Source organism: Cupressus sempervirens, chromosome 2 (genome assembly GCF_028749045.1).
Source record: "Cupressus sempervirens isolate cs-2001-9-10 chromosome 2, ASM2874904v1, whole genome shotgun sequence".
Classification (NCBI taxonomy): domain Eukaryota; kingdom Viridiplantae; phylum Streptophyta; class Pinopsida; order Cupressales; family Cupressaceae; genus Cupressus; species Cupressus sempervirens.
Genome location: NC_143119.1, coordinates 161,439,951 through 161,465,828, shown reverse-complemented (window position 1 = coordinate 161,465,828; position 25,878 = coordinate 161,439,951).

Below are 25,878 nucleotides of genomic sequence, written 5' to 3'. Positions count from 1 at the left end.
CTATATAGATCATAGATAATCATTTTTTGATGAAGAAAGACAATATAATTCAAGGAAAAAATTATTTTTGTTTACAAAATAATTACTTATCCAATTAGGGCCGACATCCTAGATGTTTACTCTAACTTGGAAAAGTGAATTGTAGTCTTTGCTGACCTAGCAGTAATTCATGTAAAGGCATGGTATTTATGAAAAGGACTTTTTGCGATAAGATGTGTGCTTGCAAGTGCTATCTAGTAAGATTGTGAAGTGAGCAAACTTTTGTGAAAGTGATATATGCAAAGTTTTATCTAGTGATCTGAGATTGTGTTGAAGATCAAAGATCAGTCAAGGAAGGAAGATAACAATAAATTACTTGTTTGAGTAGTGAGCTCATCTTGTAGTTGAAATTGTATGTTTGGGTAGTGGGCTTTTCTTGCATACATTATACCACAACTCCTAATAGGGTTAGAATCTCCTAACAGGGATTCAAAGTCTCCTAATAGGGACTACTTATATTGAATTTTTCCATTGACTCCTAACATGGTCCATCCTTTAACAAGGAACTTATATATCAATATATTATCTAGTGGGTATTGTTGGCTACTGATTTAATAGATTTAAAATTAACCAAGAAACTAGACCAATACATCTAAGACTAGCAAATTCCTATAATGGATGCACTTGATTACAATTCTTGGGCCAACAATAAGGCATAGGTCCTTCTTTTAATTTAGGCTTTGCAAAACCTAGGTGGGTGTATGTTAGATTCATTTATATGGTACAAGTGCTAAAAATATTCTTGAATTTATTAATAATAGATGAAACCCTTATATCTTCTAATACTTATGCAATAACATAGGAATGAAATAGCTACAAATCATAACCTATGAACCTATAAGCCAAGTGAGGGTTAATTCCTTTCATCCTACTACAAAACATGAAAAACTAAATTGATTTTATTTAAAATATTTGTGCAAATGACCTTCATTTTAGCTTGCATCAGATTTAGTGATCAATGCCTTATCCATTGCAACATAGAGTCACTACCTAAAAGATGACCTAACTTGAGTGCCTTACAATTAAATTTATCAATCAAAATCCCCAAACTCCATTCTTACTAGCATCCACTCCATACACTCAAAAACCCTATCAAATCATTGAAGCATTTACTTAACTCCTTGAATTAAAAGAAACAACAGATCTGAAACACAACTCATCCGAGCTGTCTTAAATTGAATGAACCTTATTCATTCAATCACAAAGTTAAAGGATATGAAAAATTAGGAGACAAAATAAGAGAACATAGACAATTCATTGTAAATCCCCTTTTGTATTCATCCTTGGAAAGATAGAATACATTAACCGGTAACACTAAATGAAACTCAGGATATATCACATGATCTATCATCAATCTTCATTATCTTAGAGAAATAATACATTAAATGAAACTAGAAACCTGGACAAGAATGGATGTGTGGCCTTCACTGCTAAAGCTCTACTCAATAGACAAGAAGAAAAACCAAACCACCTTACAAATAAGAAAGAAAGAGAATGATATAAAAGAGAATGAATTCCTATATTTTTTTGGTTTCTGACATGTTTCCACTTGGAAAACTTCTCCTAGAAGTTTAAAACATCTCTCTAATCTCTCCCTACAACTGAGAAATCAAATCCTCATCCGTTTTGCCTCCAAAATTGAAAATATCTTCAGCATTTGATGGAATACATAACTGATTGTAAATGAAAAAAATCTCTAAAAAGTTCCATAAAAAAGCTTGCAAATTGTAAAATACTAGAGGCAAAATACATCATTATGTATCAAATTTTGAACCTACTTAGCCAACCAAGTATATCAAGTGTATCATAATTGAATTCTATAATTGCATTGATGAAATCATTGCCTACAACTAAGCATCCCACTGAAAATACAAAAACCCCTGTAATAGCTATCCCTTAAGACTTGTGTAAAAAATAGCTCCAAAAATGGATAGCTCATCTCTTGTCAATTCCAACGGTATATTGGAGTCCATATTTTGGTTCAATCTTGCCCCTCTAGCATACATTTGAAAAACTAGCCTAGGGCTATAAAATGGATAGTTTAAATGAATAAAATTGAAAATTTTAAAAATATTTTGATAGTTTGAACTATAGAAAATTCAACACTTAAAGAATTTTTTCAAATTTGGAGATTGAATGCTCAAACAAAAACTAGAAATAAAATAATGATTATTTCAATGCATCTCCTTATACCTCCCTTGACCATTCAAATAGTACCACATGTAAAACTATGATAGGTCCATTGATCACTTCCACATCCCACAACTCCTACCACTTTTTAAGTTTTCTGGGAGGTCACCATGTTTCTACTGGTGAAACCCTCCCATTTTCTGGTGGCAACATAGTGACCACTAGAATTTGACACCTTTTTTGATGAATCTCCTTAAGTCAAATTTTTTTTGACTTCATTTCTACTAGCCACAGTAGGCCCCTTCTCATTTTCTAGCACTTCAAAAGTGCATGTCTTTTCAGACACTAAGTCTATTATGCACTGGGTCATTTAGATACCAAAATATCTCCCCATTACGTGAATGTGGGACTAAAAGTTTTAAAATAAAAATGTTACAAGGCATCCCACTACCTGCTCATATGGATCGACCATGAACTAAAATTAATTACACCATGCTGTCCTCACCTACTTTTTGTGTAAAATTGACATAAAACTAAATGATCATGGTTTCCTTATCTAGAAATTTGATTGAAGGGGATATTGAAGTGTTTCACCTAACCATGTTGCTCTTTTGATGGACTTTAAGTTATTGCTTATTTCATCCACAAGTAAATTTTCACCCTCACTTAAGTTGCTTCTTACTTTTCACTCATGGTGTGCTCTATCCTTTAAAAACTTTTGAAGGCATCAATGTTCCAACAATATCATAGTTATAAAGAAAATGAAAACATATGCTATTGGAAATTTATGCCAATCATTTCTGTGAGTTTACTTCAAGGAAGCTCCCTTGTGGCTTCCTCCTTTGTCTTCAACACATTTAAAAGAAACATGGTCCCTCCTACTGCTATCCCTTTTTTATATTCTAAAGTAGCTCCTCTCCGTACTAGCCTATGAGCTCCTTGACGGCTTCACTCTTAGCTTCAACATAGTAGTCATATTTTGTGTTTTCTCTAGAAAACATCCCCTATTACAATTTCCCATTTTTACATCTTCTCTATCCCCCTTTGTCCTTGCCGTGTATCTTATGACTAGTCATCTTCAATTTTTTGAAGGCTTCATTTTGTAATTCTTGCATTTCAAATATGCATTACAGTATAAGAATCAATAAGATCTTGTGATGTGCTATAATTACACAGCGCACAAATATATATGTATTAAAGTATTCACTACTCTCTAATTCATGTACGAGATGCTCAAGATCTCTCTCTAATTCATTCTATGAAGAAATAAATGCATCAAATGTGACTAACATTAGTCAATTGGAGAAATCAAGGACCAGAGGATGTACAATTGAGGCCTCTCAGCCCAACACAGATAGATAGGTGAGATAAAATGATTTGAGTACACTAGTGCAAAGGGTACACTAGAAATCCATGGAGGAAGGATTGAGGTTGTATCAATGGAAGAACATGGGGCTACTAGAGATGCACATGTCAATTTCATGTCTATTGTAAAAACACTACACTACAAAGCAAGTTTAGGCTCCAACATAGACCTCCTTCTTTCTCAATGCCATAGAGACAAATGATCTTTATGCTTTGAGACTTTACTTCGTCTAATTTTCTTCTTGTCCATAAAATTCATGTAATTCAGGATTTTCAATACCATCTTGCTCAAGGTATCACTTATCCCTTTACAAGTGTCCCAATCTGTATGTTCAAATGATTCAATTATGCATTGCATTGATATCAAAAAATGTTGTTGAGAAATTGTTCCAACCATTATTACTATACCAAATTTATATTTCAAAAGATCACATTCATTCTAACCCATTTTAGTCACTTCAAAAACTCCATGATGCCTTATCAATCAGATGGAATTTAGCCGGGCCCCAAGGCGAGTTTGGCTAATTTTTTTTTGTTTCAAACAATAGATATGCTAAATTGATCCATAGAATATCTAATACAGATTGGAATTAATTTTGAGCTCTAATTGACCATTAAAACTCATTTCACATCTTTTCTACAAATTGTGATTTTCTACTAATAGGGCTTGTCGGCTGGCTTTAAAAACTGACTCAAATAGATAACTAGGCTCTGAAATTGAACATACTAATTCTATGTTCTGCATACCCTTACCCCACCAAATCTCATCTCATGAAAAATTCTCAGTCAAAAGATGTTTATTGTCAAATTTGTCCTCTTAGAACTACTTGCAATAAAACATGTTAGAAAATAATAAATCATGTTCTATTTTGGCTTCGAAAACTAGGTAAACTGACACTTGGGGGCATGGAAGCTAGGGAATGGGTTCATTTTCATGAGGAAAAAATAAATCTAGGATTAGGTCTCATAATGAATAATGGGGCAAATTTTGCAAGCAGTCAAAGTGGGCTATTCAGATTCGCAGATTGGAAACAATGGCAGAAAAGTAGTTTTTGCAAACGAAATGGACTTGGGAAAGTGTACAGACAGATTTGCCAAGACTTGAAAACTGGCACACTTAAAGAATTTTTAGAGTAGAATGTAATGGTACAATCTATTTGATCTCACCCATCACAGATTCAAAGATATGACATCACAAATAGGGGTATCGACCAATCTGAACTTTATGACATTAGTAAAATATCACAAATTACATTTGGAATCGTGTTCAAAAACTTATCAAACAGATTCATCATAAGATCAAAATTGAAACATGGCAAGTATCTAACCTCTAAAATACAATACAAAAGGAATTTTCTCATTTTAGTCAACTGGGTCAACGTTATAACAAGTTAAATATGGGCTCCTCGAATTCTAAACAATTTGCATCAGCATGACAACAATAAATGACCAACATTGAGGGATTCAAAACCTAGTCAAAACATGTTAGAAAAAATCAAAATTTGAAACATAGATTCTTTGGTATGGATACTAAACACTCTCAAAGTAATGAGTCATTAAACATTACTAGGTACGAGATATTTAGATGCAAACTAGGCCTTTTGTTGCTATTTGACACATGCAAAAATGCAAATTTGGACATTGCTCAAAATGAAACTTCACAGACTGAATCAAAATGGTGGTTTATCATCATGGGATGAGTGGATATACTTAATGCAAGGTGTTAGAAGCATTGAACACCTCTTAGGCCTCAAACGGACAACCATGTATACATGCATCAAAAAGCACTTATAGGGCTTCATTTTTTAAATGGTACTCAAAATTAGGGCTTCAATTTTGAGTCCCAATAGTGGCTTTGTTTGGGGATGTATGTCTCCTATGAAAATTTAAAGGATTCAAATCTTTGGGAGAAGAAAACCACACACCTAACAACAAAAAAACTTCTCTCAAACAACTTTATTGAAAGAAAAACAACTACTCCTAGACTGTACAAACGATGATCTCGGGCCACCGAACTTCAACAAAAGCTTTTACCTCTATCATAAATCTAATTTTCATCTAAATTTTCATTAGGTAAGCTAGAAATATTCTTCTATCAGTTTTACCAATTAGATTAGCATTGTGAATCAACTCACTTGGAAAAACTAAATCTCCAACTTCACTTTCATAATGTATATAAAAACTAGATTCACTTTCTATAGCTTGCTCATTATGAAAGTTCTTATTAGAATGCTCAAAAATATCAGACTCAAACTAAAAATCCTTTTCATCAATTGAATCATCCATGCTATCAGTCTTGAATATGAAGGCATCATACTCAACTTGGGGAAAAAGATCACACATACCTTGAAATTGTGTATCCTTATGCATAATTGGATAGTTTTCAAATGAGAAATCAGATTTGTACTCACAAATGTCATCACTATCAAAATATAAAACTAATTTAGAGTCCTCCAATGGTTCTTTGAAATCAACAAATGGGTTAGTCACCACATTAGAGTATTCACCATAAAACTCGTTACAAGGTGCATGCTGATTTTCATTAACAACTTTGTCAAACACCTTGTCACCCATATCATGAGATGCAATCTCATCATTAATTTCACTGTCATATACAGAAGAAGAAAAAATCTAATCTCTTACAACACTAAGATAATGCATCATCATAAAAATCAGCCTCACCTAAAACTAAACATTCCATACGTTCTTCAAAAAGTGGGTTGATAACTCCATGAAAAGCTCCATTGTAAACATTATGAAAAGTGATGTGTTGATCAGCATCAAACTCTTCACCATACAAAAAATTCATGAAAAATTTGAAACCACTTCTAAGATCATTGTCATGGAGTCTTTCAGCATATGAAGAAGAGAAATTAGGATCATCACAAGAAGACACACTATCCACTCCATCAATGAAGCATGTAGAATATAAATCCATTTTATTGTATTATCCTCATTAAGATGATTCAAATGTCTTGCAAACCAATCATTGTTTAGCTTATTAATAGGTGCTGATGCATTAATCTTAGAATCATTTGCATATTGCTGATTACTACTGCATGCATCTTCATGACATTTATCTACACATCTAATCAATTCATCCTTATAAATGATCTCTTTGTCCTCATATTGCGTACACAAATTTTCTTCATAACTTTCAACCTCAAGCTGATTTGCATAATTCTATAATGGAACTTCATTTTTAGATTCAGAAAAAGAACTCAAACCTTTACTCACATAAGAGTACTCACTTCGATCATTTCTTTCTTCTTCCCAATTTGCATTAGATTCATATGAAGATGAACATGTATTATCAATTTCCTCCTCTTGATTTGAGTAAAAAATCTCATCATTGTCTTCACATGATGCTTTTCCATAATATATCAGATCAAAAACTTTACCTTCATCACTTGAAATAACTTTCAACTTCTTCATCCTCATACTGAGATGAACATCTTTCAACTTCAAAGTTAAGAACATTCTCAATACAATATGATCCATCAATAGGAGAAGGAATGACTGAATTTACATCTTGTATGTATAACTCATCAAGTGAATCAACTCTTTCATCTGCTACTATGATACTATAAACACATGCACTATTTTCAAAAAGAAAAGAATCAGCTCCTCTTTGCAACAAAGAGTCTTCATATACACATGTCTTTAACTCTAAATTTTCAACAAAATTATCTAGATCAGCACGGGTACCTACTTGCTGATATGAATTTGAACATTCTTTATGACACTGATTTGTCCGTTGAACCTCATCTTGCTGGTAAACATTTATAGAGAAGTGACTCCTAGTTAATCTGTACTTTATGTTATTTTTAATCTCCATTGCTGTCATGAATGCTTGATGCAAAGTATTAGGTTCTTTATCTCTTAAGAGATAACTCATTTTCTTATCAAATGCATTAAGATAAACCACTAAACACATAAGATAATCTAGCTTACCATTTTTAGGAATCTCATTTACAAGTCTTGCAAATCTGATATTAAATTCAGGAACTAATTCATCATTCCTGATTTGGATCTTCAATAGCTTTTCAAAATAATTAGAGATGCTTACTCTTTCCTCAAATTACTTCATGAAGACTAAATGTAATTCATCCCAAGATGAAATAAAATATTCTAACATAAAGGAAAACCAATCCCTAGCATCACCTTCTAAAGTTTGAACAAACAACTTCGTATGTACGTCTTCATGAGCAATCTCAAAATCACAAATCTGAAAATCAATGAACATTTGAACATGATGACTTGCTGATTTTTCATGGTTCCCACCAAACTTAGGAAAATTATTTCTAAGATCATATGGCATAGGGTTTGGGAAACCATGAATGCCATTGAAAACTAATGGCATGTATGTCTTGGAAGAAATAGATCTAGAATCTTTGTCCATGGACTGCATACTAGGTGAAAATAAATTTACCATTTCTTACAAACTTAAAACCCATTCACGAATAGTAATTTCAAAATTTATTACTTGCAACAGATTTGAAAACTTTTCTACCAATTCACACTCCAAAACATACTTCAAAATATAAAAAAAAACTTGCTAAATATATCCTTCACAAAGTATGTTAAGATGTATCAAACCACTCTTCTATTTAGTGCTAGAAATACAACTTGATAGAGAATCTTTTATAGAAATTACTTTCATGGAAATGAAATCTCATGAGAGTGGAAAATACCTTGAGTGTTGATTCCTGTAAACTTAATCTGCTGATTTTGCATAGGTGCAAACTTTATTTCTTCACACCACTAATCCCAACAAGTAGAGCCAAAATCTCCTTGAGGAGAACAAAATGAAATCACTGTTATGGTTCATTTTAACATTCAAATTTCTTATGATAGCAGATCAAACATAACACTTCAAAAATCATCAGTCAAGAACTCATGTATTCTCTCTTCTTGCCTAAAACCTAGCATAATTTTCAAATCTGCATAGCCACACTAAAAACTCTTTGAAAACATTTATATAGAACCAATTTGTACTAGTACAAAGATCTTTTAGAGAGTCGCCACTCACAATTGTGAGAAAGGTTTAAAACATGATTTATACATGAAAAATTTGAATTGAACTTTGAACTTATAGAACTTTGCAAATCATTAAACACTTAGAAGAGAGAAACTGAACAATTCTAACTTTGAATTTACAACAATACTTTGGAAACAACACTCAATTGTATTGATCGAAGATACAACATAGTAACAATACAATTTCAACCTTCAAAGATATTGTTGTCCCAAATAAAACATCACTAGGGGGCATGATATTTGAGTAAGCAACTGGAAATACATCAGAGAACTTACTGCTACAAATTTTTCCATGCACTTCAACTACTATATTGAATCTCCTTCTTTCAAACTCTCAAGGTTTTTCTACCATTAAGATTCAATACGGTTCCCAATGGAGTCACCATTTTGTTGGCTACTGATTTAACAAATTTAAAATTAACCAAGAAACTAGACCAATACATCTAAAACTAGAAAATTCCTATAATTGATGCACTTGACTACAATTCTTGGGCCAGCTATAAGGCATAACTCTTTCTACTTCAAGCTCTGCAAAACCTAGGTGGGTGTACCTTAGATTCATTTATATGGTACCAATGCTAAACATATTCTTGAATCTATTAACAATAGATGAAACCCTTATATCTTTTGATACTTATGCAATAGCACAAGAATGAAATAGCTACAAATCATAACCTATGAACCCATAAGCCATGTGAGGGTTAATTCCTTTCAACCCACTACAAAACATGAAAAATTAAATTGATTTTATTTAAAATATTTGTACAAATAATCTTCATTTCAGCTTGCATCTGATTTAGTGACCAGTGCCTTATCCATTGCAACACAGTGTCACTACCTGTAGGATGACCTAACTTGAGTGCCTTACAATTAAGTTTATCCCCTGAAATCCCCAAATTCCATTCTTATTAGCATCCCCTCAATACACCTAAAAACTCTATCAAATCATTGAAGCATTTACTTAACTCCTTGAATTAAAAGCAACAACAAATTTGACACACAACTTATCCAAGCTGTCTTAAATTAAATGAACCTTATTCATTCAATCACAAAGGTAACAAGATATGAAGAATTAGGAGAGAAAATAAGAGAACACAAATAATTCATTGTAAAACCCCTTTTTTATTCATCTTTGGAAAGATAGAATACATTAACTGGTAACACTAAATGAAACTCAAGATATATCACATGATCTATCATCAATCTTCATTATCTCAAAGAAATAGTACATGAAATGAAACTAGAAACCTGCACAAGAATGGATGTGTGGCCTTCACTACTAGAGCTCTACTTAATAGACAAGAAGCAAAACCAACCCACCTTACAAATGAGAAAGAATGAGAACGATATATAAGAGAATGAATTCCCAAATTTGTTTTTTGAGTTTGACATGTATCCACTTGGAAAACTTCTCCTAGAAGTTAAAAACATCCCTCTAATCTTTCCCAACAACTGAGAAATCAATTCCTCACCCATTTTACCTCCAAAGTTGAAAATATCTTTAGCATTTGATGGAAAACATAATTGATTGCAAAAGACAAAAATCTTTGAAAAGTTCCATCAAAAAACATGCAAATTGTGAAATACTAGAGGCAAAATACATCGTTACATATCAAATTTTGAACATACTGAGCCAACCAAGCATATCAAGTGTATCATAATTGAATTCTATAACTGCACTGATGAAATCATTGCCTGCAACTAAGCATCCCACTAAAAATACAAAACCCTTTGCAACTGCTATCCCTTAAGACCTGCATAAAAGATAGCTTCAAAAATGGTAGCTCATCTATTGTCGATTCCAATGGTATATTGGAGTCCATATTTTGGTTCAATCTCGCCTCTTTGGTAGCCATTTGAACAACTAACCCAGGGCTATAAAATGGATGGTTTAAATGAATAAAATTGAATTTTTAAAAAAATATTTCTATAGTTTGAACTATAGAAAACTTAGAATTTCTTTTTTTCAAATTTGGAGATTAAACACTCAAATAAAAACTGGAAATAAAATAATGATTATTTCAATGCATCTCCTTATACCTCCCTTGACCATTCAAATAGTGCCACATGTCAAATTGTGATAGGTCCCCTAACTAGTGCCAGGTCCCACAACTCCCACCACTTTTTATGTTTTTTGGGAGGTTGTCATGTCTCTACTGGCAAAACCCTCCCATTTTTCGGTGGCAACATAGTGACCACTAGAATCTGGTAGATTTTTTGATGAGTCTTCTTAAGTCAAAATTTGTTTTACTTCATTTCCACTAGCCATGGTGGGCCCCTCCTCATTTTCTAACACTTCAAAAGCACATGTCTTTTCAGACATTAATTCTATTGTTTGTTGGGTCATTTGAACACCAAAATATCTCTCCATTTTGTGAATGTGGGACTAAAATTTATAAAAGAAAAATGTTACAATGCATCCCACTGCTTGCTTGCATGGATTAGCCATGAACTGTAATTAATTCTACTATGCTCTTTTCACCTTCCTTTTGTGCAAAATTGACATAAAACTGAATTATCATGGTTTCCTTATCTGGAAACTCGATTGAAGGGGAGATTGAAATGTTTCACCTAACCGTGTTGCTCTTTTGACCTACTTTAAATTATTGCTTGTTTTATCCACAAGTCGATTTTCATCTTCACTTAAGCCACTTCTTACTTCTCTCTCATGGCATGCTCTATCCTTTAAAAATTTCTGAAGGCATTAATGTCCCAACAATATCATAGTTATAAAAAAATGAAAACATATGCTATTGAACATTTATGCTAACCCCTACCATGAGTTTACTCCAAGGTAGATCCCTTGTGACTTCCTCCTTTCTCTTCACCACATTTAAAAGAAAAATAGTCCCTCCTATTGCTATTCCTTTTTTATATTCAAAGGTGACTCTTCTCCTTGCTGGCATGTGAGCTCCCTCATGGCTTCACTTTGAGCTTCAACCTGGTAGTCACATTTTATGCTTTCTCTAGCAAACATCCCCAATTACAATTTCATATTCTTACATCTTCTCTACCGCCCTTTGTCCTTTCCATGTATCTTATTACCAGTCATCTTTGATTTTTTGAAGGCTTCATTTTGTAATTCTTGCATTTTAGATATGCATTAGAGTATAAGAATCAATAAGATCCTGTGATGTGCAATAATTACACAACACACAGATATATATGTATTAAAGTATTCACTACTCTCTAATTCATTTATGAGATGCTCATGATATCTCTCTAATTCATTCTATGAAGAAATAATTGCATTGGATGTGACTGACATTAGTCAATTGGAGAAATCAAGCACTAGATGATGTAAAATTGAGTCCTCTTAGCACAAAACGCAAATAGACAGGTGAGATATAATGATTTGAGTGTACTAGTGTAGAGGGTACATTGGAAATCCATAGAGGAAGGATTGAGGTTGTATCAATGGTAGAGCATGGGGCTACTAGAGATGTACATGCCAATTGCATGTCAATTGCAAAAACACTACACTGCAAAGCAAGTTGAGGCTCCAACACACACCTCTTTCTTTCTCAATGCCACAGAGACAAATGACCTTTATGCTTTGAGAAGTGTCTTCATCTAATTTGATTCTTGTCCATCAAAATGCATGTAATTCATGATTTTGAATACCATCTTGCTCAAGGTATCACTTATCCCTTTACAAGTGTCCCAATCTGTAAGTTCAAATGATTCAATTATGCATTGCATTGATATCAAAAAATGTTGTTGAGAAATTGTTCCAACTATTATTACTATACCACCTTTATATTTCAAAAGATCACATTCATTCTAACCCATTTTAGTCATTTTGAAAACTCTGTGCTGGCTTATCAATCAAATAGAATTTGGTCTAGCCCCAAGGAAAGTTTCAGATCTTATCTGCAAACTATGATTTTTTGCTAATAGATGCTATCAGCTAGCTTTAAAAACTAACCCAAACAGATAACCAGGCTCTAAAATTGAACATACTAATTATGTGCTTTGCATACCCTTATCTTGCCAAATCTCATCTCATGAAGAATTCTTAGTCCAAAGATATTGACTGCCAAAGTTTCCCTCTTAGAACTGCCTGAAATAAAATAGGTTAAAAAATAATAAATCACATTCTATTTTGGCTTCAAAAACTGGGTAAACTGACACTTGGGGGCATGAAAGCTAGGGAATGGGTTCATTTTCATGAGGAAAACATAAATCTTGGATTAGGTCTCATGATGAATAACAAGAAAAATTTGACAAGCTATCAAAGTGGGCTATTCAAAGTTGTAGACTAGAAACAATGGCAGGAAAGTGATTTTTGCAAACAAAATGGAACTGGGAAAGTGTGCAGATGGATTCGTCAAGACTTGAAAACTAGCACACTTAAAGAATTTTTAGACTAGGAATGATACAATCCATTTGATCTCACCTATCATAGATTCAAAAATATGACATCATGAATAGGGGTACCAACCAATTCACACCTTATGAACTAGTAAAATATGACAAATTGCATTTGGAATCACATTCAAAAACTTATCAAACGGATTTGGCATAAGCTCAAAATTGAGACATGACAAGTATGTAACCTCTAAAATGTAATGCAAAATAAATTTTCTCATTTGGTCAACTGGGTCAAAGTTATAACAAGTCAAATAGGGCCTCCTAGAATTATGAACAATTTGCATTAGCATGACAACAATAAATGACCAACTTTGAAGGATTCAGAACCTAGTCAAAACATGTTAGAATGACTCAAAATTTGAAACATGGGTTCTTTGGTATGGATACTAAACATTCCCAAAGTAGTGAGTCATGAAAAATTATTGAGTGTGAGATACTCAAATGCAAACTAGGCCTCCTATTGCTGTTTGACACATGCAAAAATGCAAATTTGGACATTGCTCAAAATGGAACTTCACGAAATGACTCAGAATGGCAATTTATCATAATGGGATGAGTGGATATACTGAATGCAAGGTGTTGGAAGCATTGAACACCTCTTAGGCCTTGAATAGACAACCAGGTACACATGCATCAAAAAGCACTTATAGGGCTTTATTTTTTAAATGGTACTCAAAATAAGGGATTCAATTTTGAGTCCCAACTGGTATCATTCCCACGATGGTTTTCCTTCACTAGGGTTTGCCTAGTTAACACAATATGGTGTTATGAGTTATCTTTGTGCATTGTTACTATTACTATTCAACATTACTTTATTTCTTTGTTATACATGATTTAAAGTAAGTAATAATATCTAGTTGACGACTAAAGTTTGTAGATTACTAATTCACCCCCCTTCTTAGTAATCCCTATTTCTAACAATAACTACCCTCTCAGTTGGAGCTAACAATATACTCCTTTGGAATTTATGACAACACATAAACATAAGATTTTACATTACAAAACATTACACATAAGATAATAAAATGTATGCATTGACAACAATACAAATTTTTAGTTTTCTTGCTTCATTCAAGGTCTCTACAATATATTTCAGCATCAAGTTTTCTTAACCTATATCTTCAACAAATTTATCTTCAAAATTCTCCCCCTCTAGGTATACTTCTCCATATCATATTCTCTCCTTATTACTTCCCTCCTAGACACTTTAGTCACTTCACTCCCCCTTTGACAACAATGCCAAAGGTAAATATAAGTTCTAATTTAAATCTTATAAAACCTTATAGTAATACCTTATACCTTGCATATGGGCCTAATATGGACCTATGCAGAAATTGTGAAATTGGTAAAGATGGGCAAGAAAAGTTTCAAGAGAAAGAACTATCATTTGAAAGAAGTCTTGGAGCTGGTTCACATAGAGCTTTGTGGATCTATTGGCATTGAGGGCTACAATGGAGATAAGCACTTTATTTTATTTATTGATGATTACTATAGAATGATGATAGTAATATATCTGAAAGATAAATATGAAGCATTTCAAAAGTTTAAGTGGTATTTGGTAAGTTTAGAAAAGGAAATAGGAAAGAAGCTATAATGTTTGAGGTTAGATAGAGGTGATGAATTCATTTCTAATGAATTCAATAAATTCTGCATTGAAAGATGAATCAAAAGACAAGTATTAGCCCTTGGTACATCTCAATAGAATGGTATAGTAGAAAGGAGGAACAAATCAATCATGGATTGTGCAAGAACCTTGATAATAGAAAAGAATATTGCAATCAAATAATGGAAGAAAGAAATTAGTAGAACAATTCATACCTTGAATAGAGTATAGCTGAATAAAGACTCAAATCAAACTGCTTATGAACTATGGTATGGCTACAAACCTAATGTAAGTTACTTGAAAGCATTTGATAGAAAATGTTATATTTTGATGGGGACAGGAAAGATAAATTTGATGTCAAAAGTGATGAAGGCATATTCCTAGGATACTCTAGCAAAAGTAAAGCTTACAAATGTTTGAATATAACCACTCTTAATATCATAGAAAGTGTACATGTGAAGATTGATGAGTTTGCAAAAAATAGTGAAGTAGAGAGCTACTGAGAACCTGAAGAATACAAAAATTTTATTTACTTTGAACCTGATACATTACATAATCCAATTGGAAGTCATAAGAATTCATCTCCTAAGTCCCAAAAATCTCCAAAAGCACTTGAGTTGTAGCTGCAGTAACCTGAGTCACTATCTGAAGAATCCAAGTTGTAGTTAAAGGCTACCAAGTTGTAGCTAGTGCAACTTGAGTCTGAATTTGTAGGACCCAAGTCATAGGCAATGGGACTCGAACATGATGTAGAAGATCATGGTGAGCCAAGTGGAACATGTTAAAAATACAAAGTACCTATATTATAAAGATATACCAAAAAGCACCATGTACCTAAGAAGATCATTTGAGGCAAGTCAGATGGTACAATGACAAGGAACAAATTGAAAGGTACATGTCTTCTTACTGAATTTGAACCTAGAACAATTACAGATGCTTTGGATAATGAAAATTGGATTGAAGCAATGACTGAAGAGGTAGAACAAATAGAAAGGAATAAGAGTCAGACTCTTGTTCCTAGCCCCAAGGATAAGAGTGTGATTGTCACAAAGTGGATTTTTAGAAATAAGCTAAATGAAGATGGAGAAATTTCAAGCAACAAAGCAAGGTTAGTATGGAAAGGTTATTCTCAAGAGAAAGGTATTGACTACGGGAAAACTTTGCTCCAGTTGCAAGATTAGAAGGTGTTAGGACTTTACTTGCTTATGTTGCATTTAAAGGATTCAAAGTTTATCAAATGGATTGGAAATTTGCATTCTTGTAGAAGAAGTTTACATAGAACAACCTGAAGGTTTTGTAGATCCTAGCAAAAATGATATGGCTTGTAAACTACACAAAGCATTGTATGGTCTCAAGAAAGCTCCTAGAGCTTGGTATGAAAGACTTCATAATTATTTGATAAAGATTGGTTTTCAAAGAACAAATGATAACAACAATGTATACATCAAAGAAGGACCAGGCAAGAAGATTGTGTTGGCAAAAATCTTTGTGTGTGACACATTGTTTACTGGAAATGATGATTTATGCAAAGATTTTTTAGAGGAAATGAGAAAGGAATTTGAGATGTCAATATTTGGAGAAATCAAATTCTTTTTTAGTTTGTAGATTCAATAGAAGAAAGATGGTATCTACATTACTCAATCTAAGTATATCAAGGAGATACTGAAGAAATTTGGAATGGAAGATTCAAGACTAGTCTGAACATCTATGTCTAAGCTTTCCAAAAATGATGATTCGAAGGAGGTAGATCAGACCACATACAAATCAATAATTGGAAAACTATAATATGTTGTACATACTAGGCTTGATATTGCTCTCGTAGTTGGTATGGTGGCAAGATTCTCAACTAATCCTAAAGAAAATCATATTATGGCAATAAAGAGAATCATGAGGTATCTGAAGGGTACTGAAGACTATGGATTATGGTACAAGAAAGGAGAGAATTTAAATTTGAAAGCCTTTATTGATACAGATTGGGCAGGAAGTGTTGATGGTAGGAAGAGCACCAATAGTGGAGCATTATTTCTTGGTAAGAGACTAATATCTTGGACAAGTAAGAAGCAAAAATTGCATTTCTCAGTCTACAATAGAGGCATAGTATGTTGTAGCAGTAGTTAATTATTTGAATATTGTTTGGTTCAAGAAATTATTGGTAGGTAAAAAGGTAGAGATCAAGGATCCAATGGTTATATTTTGTGATAAAACAAGTGCAATTAATATATCAAAGAATCCTATGATGCATACCAGGACCAAACACATTGTAATAAAATATCATTTTATGAGAGAACTAGTGCAAGACAAAGAGGCAAGATTGGAATATGTGAATACTAAAGAAAAAATTATAGACATATTCATAAATCCATTACCCAAGGATGTATTTTTGTATCTAAGAGGTAAGTTAGGGGTTATTCCCCTATTTGAATCTCACTAAATGAAGTTTTGTGATGCATCAACCAAAGCATGTTGATGTAGTAATGATGGTGCAGGGGCACCTAAGCCACTCCAAGAATACAAGGGCAACTAGAGGGCTCCAAACATGAAGATGAATCATCCATATCATGGTGGAATCAACTATTCAATCTTGAAACCCATCATGGCATTAAAAATGCAAAATTATGTAAATCCTAGGTCTTGAAGGCCCAAAAAGAGGCTAAATGGTCATATGGATGTAATAGGAATCATAATAGGATAGGTTAGTCTTTATTAATTCTTAATAAGATCATCTAAGTACTTTGGAATGGTTGTATTAGTCAAAATACTCTTAAAAGCCAAAATTTGTAATTTTTGTAAATTTAAATTTTGAATTACAATGGTTAGATTTAGGAGGGAAAAGTGTTTTAATGGTGTTTTAGTATTTTAAACATCATTATATTGACCAAGGTTGGCTAGGAAGATTATTTGGAAGGTTATATATTGTAGAGAGTCCATTAGTACATATATAGAAGCATTTTGTATGGACATCACACATAATTAACAATAAAAACCTCCATTTCTGTAAGTTTTCATGAATTTGTTCATTGATTTGGGTTTTTTTTGAAAGCCTTTAGATTTTTGATGAATCAAGGACATTTCTATACTTATTTTTCCATTAAAATCTTATTTTGAAGTTTTTTCAATAAGTTTTACATTTATTTTGTGCTGATTGCCATAACACTGTTCAAATTTCCTTGAAAGTTTTGTTAGTTCTTTATGTGGAATGGTCATTCCATGAATGCAAGGCCTGGTTCTCATGGAAAAAATCTATCTAGACATCTATTATAGTCTACTAACCTAGTAACATGAATTTTTGATGGAGGAGATATGCTTATTGGTGATCACCATGTTGTTTTGAGGGTTTTTGCATTGAAATTGCTAGGTATGCTACAACAGTAGCACATTGGCCTTAAGGAGGGGCTATTTTTATGTTGGATTCTATTTATACATATTAAAGAAAAGTTTTTCCATCATTTAGATCTTGTAGAAAGCATTAGGAGAGTGTAGATTGAGAAAACTATAGTTCCTGGGGTTTGGAGACATAAATTAGGGTTTTTGTACTTGCATCGACCAAAAACTGAAATTAATTATAAATTCCTCTAATTCAATCCATTTTATGAGATTTTTGAGAGTCTTAAGGCCTAGGAATGAGTTTGAATCATAGTTGCTTTGTAGAGTCATCATTTTGGGAGCCTAAATTGTTGGTCAAACATTGAAACAGAGACTATTTTCCAAAATAACCAATTTGTCTTTTTGATATTTTGAAGTACTCAATAAAGGTATCTAAAAAGGAAATTGGTCTTCTTTATGATTTGGAATTTTTAAGTGTTATGCATAAAAGAAGCTTGCTAGAGACCTAATTGTTAGGGCTACTAGGCCTATCTTATGCATTTCCTATTTTATGACAAAAGTGAGTTTGGGAAAGGGTAAAACTATTTGATTCATCTTGTAATTTAATTTTTAAGACTACTCAAACTACCTTGGATCATTGTATAGGTCTTAAACAGTCATTTAGGTGTTGGAGGCATTGTAGCTCATTGCATTGCATTGTAACTTGTGAATTTTTTCTTTTTCCTTACTCTTGCTCATTGGAACTTTCATCCCACCATATCCCTCTATACAAGTGGTATCAAAGATATGTTAGTAGGTCTTTGAGTATGGAGAAGAACTATTTTGAAAACATGCCTCCTAAGTGACAAATGGATAGGAAGATGGAAGAGTTGAGACAAGAATTATAAAGGGAAAGAAGAGAGAAAAGGGAACTAGAAGCATCCAAGGAAAGGGAAGAGAGATAATTAAGAAGAGAAATATTGGAACTAATTGCAAGGATTGAAGCCTTGGAGAAGGATAGACATGAACCTAGAGGGGAAGCTATCCATGAAGAAGAACATGGAGGGAACAATGATGAAGAAAGAGACCACAATGCAAGACAAGAGAAAGAGGATCATGAAGCAAGAAATGATCCTAATGAAAGAAATTTTTTGAAGTTGATAAAGGTATTACAAGATATTGGATTGAAGATAGGAATGGATTTACCCATCTATCAAGGCAAGATGGAGAGTGAAGAAGTGCTTGGATGGATAGAGGTACTTGAAAATTATTTTGATCTAGAGGACATAGAAGAGGACAAGAAGGTGAAAGTGACAAAGACAAAGTTAAGGGGGACAGCCCTTTCTTTGACACAGAAGCATCTTGCATTAGGAAAAAAAAAACTAGAGGAGAGAGAAAGTGATGAAAATTAGAGGAAAAATAATAAAAAATAAAAAATAGAAAAAGGAGAAAAGAGAAATTTCTATTTTAAAGGTGCATAGGTGGTGTAAATAGAAAAATAAATTAAAATGGTTGTCATTCCATTTATCAAGGTTTGTAGGTGGCATTCTAGAAGGTTTTGGACCATTTCCTTAAATTATGCATTTAATATTTGTTGGGCCACATGGTGGTTCTTAGTTGTATTTGGGTAAGAATTAAATATTTGTTGTAAGGTATTTGTATTTACCTTTCATCCCACATTGGTTGTGTTTGTAACATCTTGGGTGGTAACTGCCTATTTAAGCAAGGCATATGAGCATTTCTAATCAAGCTTCAAGGTGTGATCTCTTATTAGTAGAAGCTTGGAGAGAAGGAGGAAACAAAGGGGAGATTTTTTCCTGAGTCTGTAGATAGAGCACTGAATGTAAGGTAGTTTATAGCAAGATTGTGGTGGAGTTGTGATTTTGTGAGAAGAGCTAGTGGTTGTAGTTTAGAAGCAAGGAGATTGCTTGGTGGGCTTGTGAGTACTAGTTGCATCTTCCTTGGAGGTTTCTACCAGAGTGTGGATCTAGACTAGCTAGGGTTTGGATTGGATATTGAGGGATCTTGTAGAACTATTACTTGTTTTGTATTTGGTCATAATTGGGAAGGCCTTATAGCCCAACACATTGTATGTAATCAATTATACCTATGAATAAATTATTGTGACTTGGCTTCAAATCTTGCATTATTGTTTATCTTCTATTGTGTGGTAATTTGCTGGGGGCTAAGATATCTCCTTTGGTGATTCTCCTACCTTGCATTGCATCAAGTGGTATTAGAGTGAAGGTTGTTCCTAAGCCTGTAGACAAATCACTGAAGTTGAGGTAGTTTTCACCAGGCCCTTGGGAGGACATGTAGGTGGATCTATGGTTGTGAAGATGAAAGGTTGATCTTGTTTGAGAAAATTGATCTGTTGGTGATTTGTTGTAGAGGGTTTGTGAAGATCTTGGAAGATGGCTCTAAGAGGATTGGAGCCTGGGATGATTGTGAATCTCCATGATATAATGGAGAGAAGGATTAATGAGACAATAGATCATGGGGATACTGTTGTGGATGCTACTTTTTCTAAAAGAGTTCAAAAACAAAAGAAGGAAGTTCTATACTACTGGAGTTAGAGTCCACTGATCTGGAAGAAAGTTTTCTAGTTGGTTAGAAGACTTGTTTGAGAGAGAAGATGGCATAGCAAGGTCAAAGTGAAAGAGTTTGGTTTTGTTGATCAATTTGTGGAGTTTGATATAGAACCTATAGAGTAACTAGAGGCTGTTCTTGAGGATATTCCTAACCTTGTTGATGTTGAAATGGAGATTGGTTTTCATGATCAATTGGTTGAGTCTAACATGGATATTCTAGAGCACTTGGTTGTGAATGATCTGGTTCCTATTGATGGTGACTTGTATGTTGCAGAGCATCTTGTTGTGAGCAATGAGACCAAAATGTTGATGTTGTGATTTTGGAGTGTATTGATGGAGATCTACATATTGCTGTTGATATGGAGTTTTTTGCTACTAGTGTGGATTCACTAGTTGTTGATGTGGATAAGGGTTTGTTGATGAAGCATTATGTTCATTTTGTTCTTGGGAATGAGCATGTTGATTGGATGTTTGAGATTCAAGTGTTTGATAGAATGATGCAGATGTGGATGATGTGTAGATTGGTTTTCTTGTCCTTGATGGAGTGGAAAGATTTGGTGAAGATGAAGATGGTTATAGATCTTTGTTTTGGCATCAAATTGTGGGAAACACTTTTCTATCTACTTGTGGAGTCTGATGCAGAAGCATCATGCATTAGAAAAAAAATTGGAGGAGAGAGAAACTGATGAAAATTATAGGAAAAATAATAAAACATATAAAATAGAAAAATGATAAAAAAGGGATTTTAATTTTAAAGGTTCATAGGTGGTGTAAATAGAAAAATAAATTAAAATGGTTGTCATTCCATTTATTGAGGTGTGTAGGTGGAATTCTAGAAGTTGGTGGAAATTTCCTTAAATTATGCATTTAATATTTGTTGGGACACATGGTGGTGCTTAGTTGTATTTGGGTGGGAATTAAATATTTGTTCTAAGGTATTTTTATTTACCTTTTATCCCTCATCGGTTGTGTTTGTAACATCTGGGGTGGTAAGTTCCTATTTAAGCAAGGCATATGAGCATTTCTAATCAAGCTTCAAAGTGTTATCTCTTCTTAGTAGAAGCTTGGAAAGAAGGAGGAAGTAGAGGAGTGAGTTTTTCCTAAGTCTATGGATAGAGCACCGAATGTGAGGCAATTTATAGTAGGATTGTGGTGGAGTTGTAAATTTGTGAGAAGAGTTAGTGGCCGTAGTTTAGAAATAAGGAGATTGCTTGGTGGGCTTGCGAGTACTAGTTGGATTTTCCTTGGAGATTTCTACTAGAGCGTGGATCTAGACTAGTTAGGGTTTGGATTGGATCTTGAGGGATCTTGTGGAACTATTACTTGCTTTTTATTTGGCTATAACTAGGGAAGGCCTTATAGCCTGACGCATTGCATGCAATCAGTTATATCTATGAATAAATTATTGTGACTTGGCTTCAATTATTTTTTTATCTTCTATTGTGTGGTTATTTTTTGGGGGCTAGGAATTCTCCTTTGGGGATTCTCCTACCTTGTATTGCATCATACTTGATGGACAAGTTTACAAAACGAGAGGGTGGCTAGAGGCCTGAACAAGATTTCAAATTGGGATAGGATGAAGATAATGGTAAGAAGTTAGTTTTTGCCATTAGATTTGGCTATACAAATGAAGATGAGGAGGAATAATTTAAAGTAGAGAGACATGAATGTCATGTCCTACATTGAAAAGTTTCATATCCTAAGCATAAGGGGAGGGGTAGAAGAAGAAGATGAAAAAGTTGCAAGGTATATGAGTGGGATGAAGTTCAACATTCAAGATGAGATTGGTTTGAACATCCCTAGGACCCTTGGGGAATGTTTCCAATTAGTAATTAGGGTAGAGGAGAAGTTGAAGAGAAAGAATGAGAAGCAAAACAATAGAGGAGGATCTTCCACGTGAGGAAGGGGTGGAAGAAATAAGTTTGATAGTACAAGCAATCAAGGCAAGGACAAAGAATCTACATATGATACAAGAGGAGGTTCTAGAGGAGGAATATTTGGAGGTGGAAGAGGAAGTGGAGCCTTTACAGGGAGATGTTTCCATTGCAATGAAGTTGGCTATTATTCATTTGGGTGTCCTAAATGGATTGATTCAGATAAGAGTAAAGACAAGAGAGTAAACCTAACAGAGAAGAAAAGAGAGATCCCATCCTGATACTACCCAAGGAAGGAGAATGTCTTCTTATGAGGATTAGAGGATCAAAATTAACATCAATACAAGAAGGTATATTCAGATCTAGATGCTTGGTAAAAGGTAAAGTATGAACTTAAATCATTATTCAGGGGCTCATATTATATTGGGTAGGCCTTGGAAAATTTCTCAGAGAACCTTACATGATGGTTATTCCAATACATAAATTGTGCATAAGGGAAAGGGAAGTATAAGTTACAACCATCCACTTGTAGAATTAAGGAAGCCATTATGTTGTGTTTTGGTGATAAGATACCATTGCAAGGTCAGCATAGAGACAAGAAGGATACTAGTTGGGAAATGAATCAAAATCTTGGGGTAGACTGTCCTAGAAATTAGAATACCTTGGGAATGCTGAAGACAAGATTTGAATATCAAAAGTACATAAAAGTAGGCATTATCCATTTTCCTATTCGTGGGTATAGAAATATTGGTCAGGGGAAGAAGTTATAAATGTTTTGAGGGCAGAAGAAATAGTACAAAGATCAGATAAGGATACAAACAACAATTGCAATAGTTACACACTCCATTGGTCCAAAGGTAAACATTAGACATAACAATGTTTATTTTTATTCAAATAAGTTTAATTTAGGTCAAAGGAGAAGGTTTTTTACTTTGGGAGATTTTGTGTATCCATCAAAACAATGGTACCATGGAAGGAAACACCAATTTGGCAAGTCTCATTCTTGAGACAAGAATATTTTTAAAGGTGAGGAGTATGGTACAGAGGAACCTAAGCCACTAAAAGAATATAAGGGCAAAAAAATGGCTCTAGACATGAAGACAAATCATCCATATCATGGTGGAATCAACTATGCAATCTTGAAACCCATCATAGCATTAAAAATGCAAAATTATGTAAATCCTAGGCCCTGAAGGACCAAAAAGAGGCTAAATGGTCATATGGATGTTATAGGATCATAATAGGATAAGTTAGTCTCTATAATTTCTTAATAAGATCATCTAAGTAATTTGGAATGGTTGGATTAGTCAAAATAATCTTAAAATCCAAAATTTGTAATGTTGTACATTCAAATTTTTGAATTACAATGGTTAGTTGGATTTAGGAGGGAAAAGAGTTTTAATGGTGTTTTAGTATTTTAAACATCCCTATACCAACCAAGTTTTGTTAGGAAGGTTATTTGTAAGGTTATATATTGTAGAGAATCCATTAGTATGGATATAGAAGCATTTTGTATAGACTACACATAGAATTAACAAGAAAAACCTCCATTTTTGCAAGTTTTCATGAATTTGTTCATTGATTTGGGTGTTTTTTGAAAGACTTTGGATTTTGGATAAATCAAGGAAATTTATATATAAATTAATTTTCCATTACACACTTATTTTGAAGGTTTTTCAATAAGTTATACATTCATTTTGTGCTAACTACCATAACACTGTTCAAATTTCCTTGACAATTTTGTTAGTTCTTTATGTGGAATGGTCATTCCATGAAAAAAAGGCATGGTTATCATGCAATGATTCTATATAGACATTTATTATAGTCTACTAACCAACTAACATACATTTTTGAAGGAGGAGATAATCTTCTTGGTGATCACCATGTTGATCTGAGGGTTTTGGCATTGAAATTGCTAGGTACACTACAATAGTAGCACATTGGCTTTAAGAAGGAGCGATTTTTATATTGGATTCTATTTATACATATTAAAGAAAATTTGTTCCATCCTTTAGATCTTGGAGAAAGCATTGAGAGATTTTAGATTGAGAAAGCCTTAGTTCTTGAGGGTTTGGAGGTATAGATTGGGGTTTTCATACTTGCAATGACCATAAAATAAAATTGGTTATAGATTCCTCTAATGAAATCCATTTTATGAGACTTTTGAGAGTCTTGAGGCATGGGAATGAGTTTGAGTCATAGTTTCTTTACAAAGTCATCATTTTGGGAGCCTAAATTGTTGGTCAAACATTGAAACAGAGACTATTTTCCAAAATAACCTTATCTTCCTTTTTGATATGTTGAACTAATCAATAAAGGATATTTAAAAAGTTAATTGGTTTCCTTGATGTTTTGGAAGTTTTAAGTGTTATGTATTTTAGAAGCTTGCTGGAGACCTAATTGGTAGGGCTACTAGGCCTATCTTATGCATTTCCTAGTTTATGACCAAAGTGTGTTTGGGGAAGGGTAAAACCAATTGAGTCATCTTGTAATTGATGTTTTAAGACTATTCAAACTACCTTGGATCATTGTATAGGTCTTGAACAATCATTTAGGTGTTGGAGGCATTATAGGTCATTTCATTGCATTGAAACTTGTGAATTTTTTCTTTTTCCTTACGCTTGATGGTTGGACCTATCATCCCATCATATCCCTCTACATAAAATGAAAGGGCATAATGCATATGAATCTATAAACTAGGTACATTCATATTCACTTTATACTATCTTTGGCATGAGATGTCAAAGAGGGAGAGATTTTTGTGTCATATCACATAAATTTTCTAAAGAGGGAGAGTATATATATCATATAAATTTTTTTTGAGGATGTCAAAGTGGAAGAACTTGGTTTGATATCAAAGAGAGAGAGTTTCCTATCAGAAGAAGATGTTGAAGATAGAGTTTGTTGATAGAAGGAGAAACTAAAGTCAGAGGGAGGTCACATTGATAGAGGGAGTTATCATGGATGAGAATCAAAATGAAACTAAGGATATTTTCCTTACTTCATTTTTCTCTAAAATTTCATTATATTATGACATGTGTTGCCATCAATGCCAAGGAGGGAGATTGCTTAAAAAAATTGAACAATTGTATATCATCTTTGATGTTACACAAAATGTCATATCTTTACTAGTCAATGTATGCCAAGCTCCCTCAGGTAGTGAAGATAGTTTCTTGTATCTTTTGAGCATTCTAGTATTCTCCAAGTTCAAAAGATATTGAATACTGAGTTCAATTAGGCATTGAAGAGAAGTTCATAGAAGTTAAGTGTTAACCGAGCTCACTTAGGTAATTAAGAAAATTTGGAAGGAGCCAATGCTACATAGGAAAATCATTTTACTATTAGTCTCTACCGAGCAGGGTCGACTAACAAAGGATTTTTTGGTTTTGGCATATTGAGTCTAATGGATTTGTTTGTTGGTTCTAGCTAATTGAGGAGATGAATATTAATTATTCTAAGTTGTATTCAATCCAAATTCACAATGTTAATGATATAAGTTGAGGATTGAATGTGGAGAAAAGTGTGTGGAAGATAAGAAGATGCTTAGAGGAAGTGAATT